Source organism: Lepidochelys kempii, chromosome 1 (assembly GCF_965140285.1).
Source record: "Lepidochelys kempii isolate rLepKem1 chromosome 1, rLepKem1.hap1, whole genome shotgun sequence".
Lineage (NCBI taxonomy): Eukaryota > Metazoa > Chordata > Testudines > Cheloniidae > Lepidochelys > Lepidochelys kempii.
Window position 1 is genome coordinate 336218512 of NC_136380.1, and position 8512 is coordinate 336227023.

Consider the following 8512-nt stretch of genomic DNA (forward strand, 5'->3'; position numbering starts at 1 on the left):
CAGGCTTCCATAGTACCAGAGCCTGAAGCAGTTCAGATGCCAGAAATGGAGAACGTTATGCTGGAATAAGCCTACAGCACCTTAGATTTGCTGTCTTGTGGCTCACACTGGAATAAGAGACAGTTCTGAGAGCAAAGGCAATTGGAAATTGAACGATCTGTCTCCACTGCCTTTTCCTTTGCTTGTGATAGTCTGTAAGGTATGAAGTTGCATCTCCTCTTCTAATTTTTTGCATTTTATAACCTTGCAGATTTAATATTCCCTTTAGTCTAGTGTTTAAATTCCATCAGTAACTCAGACAAATCTTTCTTCTGCTCTATCAATAAATGTGATGCTTATATTTTACTGACCAGAGGAGACTGTAGTTCAGCCATATAACCTAGATGTTTTCATTGATCAATTTCTTCACTGGCTTTCTGAGCCAGGTATTCTATTTTCATTAGCCTCCTTGTGACATTGCATGGCTTTGATGCATTGCCCAGAGGTGGCTGCCGTTGGGCCAGGTCCCGAACTGTTGTCTATCTGCACAGCCTCATTGATTTCAATGGAGCTTTACTCCTCTGGTCCTCTAGCTGCCGTGCTGCTGGTGGACATGCTACTGAAAAAAAGAATTCTTCTGCAACCATGAAGCAACGAGAACTTTATGTAAAGATACAACTGTGGTGAAACAAACATAAAATCTTTCTGTCACACGCCCAAAATTTATATTTTCGGGAAGGGGGAAAAGATGCTTTTAAAGAATTTGTTTTCATGTGAAACATTCTCCGCTGTTCTAATGTGTAACCTTTCTCCTGCTTATAGCAGTAACACAAAGGGGCATATGTTGGTAAAGACTTTTCCGCAAAACTTCCTTTGACTTCAGTGAAAGATCCACATGCCCCCAAAATAGAAACCATTTTATTGCCAGATGTTTTGCAAGCTGCTCAGGAACATCAAATAAAAGGCAATGAAGACACCGCCGTAGTGATCTATATAGCCTACGTAGAGTCAGGATATTTGTTTTAGCTTTATAAAGTATACAGTAGGGAAGCCCGGTGTATGTGGAAACAAAGTGGAACTAAGTCAGTTTTTTTAAAAGGAATAAACAGAACTCTCTTAGTCAAGAAAGGACTGAATAAATAGATAGGTGCTGCAGCATGCTATAAAGCTCAACAAACATCCATCCTGTTGGATGAATAGGGGTAATACATTTTGGATTTGAAGACCTATACATGGCTTCTGGCCCCGCCAGGGTTCAAAACATCAGACCATTGATATATGTGTGTCCCACATGGTCTCATATGCCAAGGTGGTGGCCATCACACAAGGACAGTGAAGATTTCAACTGGCAGCTGGGGACAGGGAAGGCTGGCAGAAGAAGTAGGTTGTTATGTGAAGGGGGAACTGGGAAGAAATTTCATTGTAATTTAAAAGGTCTGTACTTTTGGCAAGTTACCTTTTTGTTGTTGTTGTTGTCTATCTTGTCTTTATGCCAGTAAATTTGCTGGGGCAGGGAGAATCTTCAATTCTATGTATGTGCAGCGCCTAGCACAATCACTTAGCACAAGGAGGCCCCACTTCAGCTTGGGCCCTTCAGGCACTAGCAAAACACAAATAAATAAACAAATATATCATCATCACCTCTGTATGAGTCACATATGTGCCATTTTAGATGACTGATTCTTCCTATTTCACACAAAGGAGAGTGGGTTTGTGGGGGGTGGGGGTGAGAAAACCTGGATTTGTGCTGGAAATGGCCCAACTTGATTATCATACACATTGTAAGGAGAGTGATCACTTTAGATAAGCTATTACCAGCAGGAGAGTGGGGTGGGGGGAGGTATTTTTTCATGCTTTGTGTGTATATAAAAAGATCTTCTACGCTTTCCACAGTATGCATCCGATGAAGTGAGCTGTAGCTCACGAAAGCTTATGCTCAAATAAATTGGTTAGTCTCTAAGGTGCCACAAGTACTTCTCTTCTTTTTGCGAATACAGACTAACACGGCTGTTACTCTGATACCTAGCCATTGTGGCCATCCCTGGCTCCTTCTCTCCTGTGTCCAGAGATCACAAGGATTCCAGTTGTGTCCTTCTGCTGTGCAGGGGCAAAAGGTGGGGGGAGGAAGAGTGGGCTTCAGGGGTACCATTTCAGATGGGGACGGGCGCAACTTTAACCTTGAATCCAGGGGCTACTTAAGCACCTGACAACTCTCTTTTTTTTTCCATAGGTGTAGTTTGACATCTATGTTCAGAGGGGCAGGATCCAGTGGGGCTCAGGCCAGCTCCAAATGGCGGGGCCTGGGAAGGGAGCACCACTCCACCCCCTGACTCACTCAACAGGCTACCCAGCCTCCCTCGATTGGGGTGGGGTGCAAAAGTATATCTCAAATGGGGGGAGCTCAGCTCAAAAAGTTTGAAAACTGCTCAGCGTGCAGGCAGGGGAAGCTAGAGGCTGTGTGCATTGAGAGGTGCAGGGAGGCATGCAGGGAAGGGATAGCTCAGGATGCAGGCAGGGGGTAGCTAGGGGCTGTGTGCAGAAAGGCAGGTAGCTCAGGGTGCAGGGAGTAATTTCAAAATATGACCCCCAGTGCACCCTAAAGCCTCAAAAAGCAGAACACAAATAAAAAGAACACCAAATCTACTATTTTTACATAAGCTCATGATTTTTGAACATTTGGGTTGGCAGCACTAGGAGGGGCTATGTCTGAGGGGGTGGTGCTGCTGCGGGGCCAGGCCCTGTGCTCAGTCCCTAGTTGGCACAGTGGGGGCAGCGCTGTTCCTTATGGCTGTATGCATGCTGGGCTAGGCTGGGCCAGACCAGGCCAGGCTTGGCCACCTGATACAGTCACCATGGCCACCAGCATCCAGTGATTCATAGGCACTGAAGATTACACCGTCCTGTGCCTGGAGGGAGCAGCAGCCGTTACCCAGCCGACGTGGGGAAACTGATCTGAACCCACAGAGCGCCTCGCGTTGCCGCTTACCCCAGGGCACTCTTTCTGTCCCAAGCCCCATGGGGGTGGGGGCGGGCACAGGCCTGGGGCAGGGCCTAATGGAAGACGGAAACCTGGGCACCTCTCCCCACATATCGCCTCTGCAATATATCCAGTTGGGGGGCAATTTTCCTCATTCCCCCAATCTCCACCCATGCAAGGGGAGGCCAGTGCCCCCCCTCCCTAAATGGTGACCCTGGTGGACTTCTTGTGTCCTTTCTCCTTCCCGCCCCTTGTGCCCCCCTAGAGTTGTAGGACACAAACTGACCCTTGGATTTTTACTCTCTTTATGGCAGAGACTCCATCTTTATTTGTTTTGTAAAGGGTCATGCACATGTGTGGTGCATCATAAGTCATAAATAACAATAGTAATGTGCCTGCTTTCCTCTAATTAATAATGTGTCCCTGGAGATTCCCCTTTTGGTGATCCATAGAGCATGGCACGTGCAGATTAGGGTTTCCATCACTCGGATTGTCAGTATGATTGCATCTACTAAATACAGCCACTGCATATAGTGAAATATGCTCAGCTGGAATGTAGCTAGTGAATGGCTGACAGTGACTTGGGAAATGAGGAGTTACAGCTTTCACAATTCTGCTCCAGAGCCTACAGTCTTCCTTTCTCAGAGTAGAAAATATTGATTAAGGCTGGCAAAGGGGAGTACAGTAGCACCCTGCCCAGCAATACAAGAAACTCAGATCTAATTCTTAGAATCTTTTCTCTTTCTTTATCCATGTGGGGAAAATGTCCATTTTAGCTGTTCCTTAGATTGTCAGCTCTCTAGGGCAAGGATCATATGTTTGTATAGAGCTTGGTTGGGGTGTCTAGACATCTTCTCCACATAAATGATGAATAATAATTAGTCGCAGGTTCAAAATGTTGCCACTACTCTTGCTGACTGTCCCTCGAGAGTCCTAGACTCTAAAGATCAAATTGTCCTGACACTGACACCAGTACAACCTCACTGAAGTTCATGGTGTTGAACTAGTGTAACTAACAGGAAAATGTGTCCATATGTCATTTGCTAATGAAACCAACAGTATCATCAATCACATGGCTGGTTGGTCTCTGAGAAGGTTGTGCAGATATGCTTGCTACCAGTAGCTTATTGTTGCTCTCTTCAATTTCCTTTGTTCAGTGCAGGCACCTACTTTAAAAGTCATTTTATTGTATACAGAGCTGGTTGAAGGAATGATTGCAGATAAATTATCCAACAGATTTAGCCAGTGTGGACACAGCAACTGAGTGCTATTTCACAATGTAGCTACTCTCACTCAAGCCTGGCTAACTTAAGAGGAGTAACGCAAGCATAGATAACCTGAGTTAACTCTGCGTGAAGACACATCCTTGGTATTATTTCTGCTACTCTATTTTATAAATGAAACTTCTTAAACAGGAGTCTAAGAAACAGTGAATATTATTATTCATGCAAGAATATTATTAGTTGCATGTGAATATGGGTATTTGGGTCAAGAACAATCATTCACCAAACATTTATGTGGACAAATATCTGTTCGTACAAATGTTCAGAAATAATGAATAAAAAGTATAAATGATGACAGAACAAGGAGCAGTGGTCTCAAGTTGCAGTGGGGGAGGTCTAGGTTGGATATTAGGAAACACTATTTCACTAGGAAGATGGTGAAGCACTGGAATGGGTTACCTAGGGAGGTGGTGGAATCTCCATCCTTAAAGGTTTTTAAGGCCCAGCTTGACAAAGCCCTGCCTGGGATGATTTAATTGGTGTTGGTCCTGCTTTGAGCAGGGGATTGGACTAGATCAGTGGTTCTCAAAGCCAGTCTGCTGCTTGTTCAGGGAAAGCCCCTGGCGCTCCGGACTGGTTTGTTTACCTGCCACGTCCACAGGTTCAACTGATCGCAGCTTCCACTGGCCGCAGTTCTCCGCTCCAGGCCAATGGGGGCTGCGGAAAGCGGCGTTGGCCAAGGGACATGCTGGCCACTCTTACCGCAGCCCCCGTTGGCCTGGAGCGGTGAACCTCGGCCAGTGGGAGTTGCGATCGGCCGAACCTGCAGATGTGGCAGGTAAACAAATGGGTCCGGTGTGTCAGGGGCTTTCCCCAAACAAGCGGCAGACCGGCTTTGAAAACCACTGGACTAGATGACCTCCTGAGGTGCCTTCCAACCCTGATATTCTAGGATTCTATGAAGTCGAAGTGAACCAGCTGCATGAAATTCAGATGAATGCTGTATTCTCTTAATGCTAATCTACTAGAACATATGCATGACCTTTGCTGTTTTAAAGTTTGGGGATAGTGGAGGTGGAATCCTGGCCCCATTGAAGTCGATGCAAATTTAGACATTGACTCCAGTAGGCCCAAGATTTCATCCTGATTGCCTAAGAGGGCAAATGGATTTTTTTGGTACAAAAAAAATTTTGGCATCAAACTGAAAATGACATTTTTCAAAATTTTCAGTGAATTGAGAAGTAAAAAAAAATAAGTCATTTTGGGTTGAATTAAATGTTTTGTTTAGATTATGAACATTTTTATCATTTGGATTTTTAAAAATAATTTTGAAGGAAATTTCAAAACAAAGTCATTTTAAATTGAAAAAGTAAAATGTTTTCAAAATGAAACGTTTGACTTTTTGGAATTTTTTTTGGAGGGAAGGTTTCACACAAACCATTTGGCAAAGTTGACACAAATTCATGAAAAGCTTCCGTGTTGACAAATCTGCATTTTTTGTCAAAAGTAAGTTTCAGCTGAAAAATTTCACTCAGCTCCAGTGCCTAGTTATGTATCAATTTTGGTCCTCAGCTGGACCTTTCCCTGTGGACAGATTACCCCATAGCTGCCGACTGCCAGGTTTCTTGCATCTTCTTTTGAAGCATCTGTTATTGGACTAGATCCAATATGACAATCCTTGCGTCTCTACTTATGAAACTTAAATAAGATGTCTGCTTTATAAAGGTACTGAGCATTTTCCTTTGGGGAAAAGAACAATCTGGGGATTCAAACATGAATAAGTTTTGCAAAGCTAAAAAAAGATTTGCAGAAGTTCATAAAACCTGGAGCTCCAAAGGGTTCATCCAACTGTAGAATCAGTCCTGAATGGCAGCAATTTTGACAATGATGGGTTTAGGGGAAAAAAATTGATAGTATGAACACTAACTAATTTGCAAATGGTAATTGGTGTCATCACTCACTTCTGGCTGGCACTCTGCTCTTTAGCAAAGGCAGCTTTGTTTGTCACTTTCTCAATCTCTAGGACTGTCTCTGGAGCAGTAATCTTTTGTTTGTGTGGATTTATGAGTGATATTAATGAGAAGAAGCAAAAAGACATCAGCACTGTCATTCCTAGGCCAGAGCTTTAAATTCGCCTCTCAAAATGTTGTGCAAAAAGCAAAGGCAAGATTCTCAGGTGGCGTAAATCATTGAAGCACTTTTGAAGTAATTGAATCTATATCAATTTATATCAGCTTCTCTGGATCAGTATGATTTTTTTAAGTATTTGGTACCTCCTAACTACATCTCACAAAGTTTCCAAGGAAAACAGAGTTATTAGTTTTCCTGTTGCTATAGCAGGTCTTTAAACTGTTTAAGATTGGGTTTTAGCAATGGGGTTTCCAGTGTTTTAATGGGAACCTGCTAAAGCCCAAAACAGCATAGGGACCATATGTGGTGATTCCCAGGGTTGTGAGGCACTTTGTGACCACCTGCCCTTAGCGTGAGGAAGTCTCAACTGTACCTGCTGTGGATCAGATCCCTGACTCCACAAGCCTCTGTCAACGCAAGCACGGACTGCCAGGCCTCGCTCTCTCTGTACAGATTAGTGATAGGCACACACCAACCCCCAAGCACTCAGAGTGCTCCCTGCATTGTTCAGCCCTGGGTCCACTGACAACTCACAGCTAATTCCCAAGAGATAATACGCACCTGCTTACTAGTCTCCCCTCAAGCTCACCACTCTGCTTAACGCACAGCACTTGGATGGATTGACAGTGAAAACGAGAATAAGGTTACTATCAAAGCACAGTGATTCAAATGATAATGTGTAAGAATATTGGAAACCAATGGTTACATTGGAAACAAACTCATAACACACTTGCTAGATCCTACACTTAATTCACAAAACGTTTCCGTTATCTCCTACAGTATAGTATACCATCCCCCAAATCCTTTTCTCAGCATTTTCAACTAGGATGGCTGAGATCCTCCTTTCTTAAGAGCAAACCTCCTGTCAGCTTGTCTTTACAGATTGAAAGATCCACGGTATAGCTCCACATCTCCAGTTATACCTCTAAAAGAGGTACGTTATTAGACATAAAAGGGATATCCCTGGATGTTTTTGTTTTTTCCTGCAGACCTCACAATTTCATGAGCATTTAACTCCATATGCAAAAAGACCTCCATTATAAGACACACAATGATCAATCTGGAAGCTATGGGTGCCTCCCACCTCCTGTCTGGAGAAGTTTGTCTCAATGAATTCTGCCTCTGAATGCCCTGCATTTATTATAAGGCCTGGAGAACAGAATTTTCAGTACACATACATAACTCCTTGCACATTATCTGCCCATGCATTTGTAATGATGATGACAAGTATGACACAGGTTTTCAGTAGAGACCTTACCTGGCCCCTTTTGGTGAATCCAGAGAATCTCTGTAACCCTATGCACCTCTGTGCCCGCACCAGGCAGCATCAAGAGGTCCTTGGGTCACACCATTGCCTCAGTTTCCTGAAAAACAAACTCCTAATCATAGAATCATAGGACTGGAAGGGACCTCGAGAGGTCATCTAGTCCATTCCCTGCACTTGTAGCAGGACTAAGTATTGTCTAGACCATCCCTGACAAGTATTTGTCTAACCTGCTCTTAAAAATCTCCAATGATGGAGATTCCACAACCTCCGTAGGCAATGTATTCCAGTGCTTAACCACCCTGACAGTTAGGACGTTTTGTCCTAATCGCCCACCTAAACCTCCCTTGCTGCAATTTAAGCTCATTGCTTCTTGTCCTATCCTCAGAGGTTAAGAAAAACCAATTTTATTCCTCGTTCTTGTAACAACCATTTATGTACTTGAAAACTGTTATGTCCCCTCTCAGTCTTCTCTTCTCCAGACTAAGCAAACCCAATTATTTCAATCTTCCCTCATAGGCCATGTTTTCTAAACCTTTAATCATTTTTGTCGCTCTTCTCTTGACTCTCCAATTTGTCCACATCCTTCCTGAAATGTGGTGCCCAGAACTGGACACAATACTCCAGCTGAGGCCTAATCAGTGTGGAATAATTACTTCTTGTGTCTTGATTACAACACTCCTGCTAATACTCCCAGAAGGATGTTCACTTTTTTTGCAACAGCATTACGCTGTCGACTCATATTTAGCTTGTGGTCCACTATGACCCCCAGATCCCTTTCCACAGTACCCCTTCCTAGGCAGTCATTTCCCATTTTGTATGTGTGCAACTGATTGTTCCTTCCAAAATGGAGTACTTTGCATTTGTCCTTATTGCATTTCATCCTATTTACTTCAGATCATTTCTCCAGTTTGCCCAGATCATTTTGAATTTTAATCC

At 43.6% G+C, this 8512-nt stretch overlaps 1 long non-coding RNA gene across 2 annotated transcripts in view; it reads left to right on the top strand.

Moving 5' to 3' along the window:
- The window catches only part of LOC144930126 (uncharacterized), a 40048-nt gene extending 38320 nt beyond the window's left edge, over positions 1-1728 (top strand). For both annotated transcript variants that reach the window (XR_013635217.1, XR_013635218.1), the window contains exon 4: positions 4-1728. This is a non-coding gene — a long non-coding RNA (uncharacterized LOC144930126). The remainder of the gene's footprint in view (positions 1-3) is intronic.
- Positions 1729-8512: the final 6784 nt, after the last annotated feature.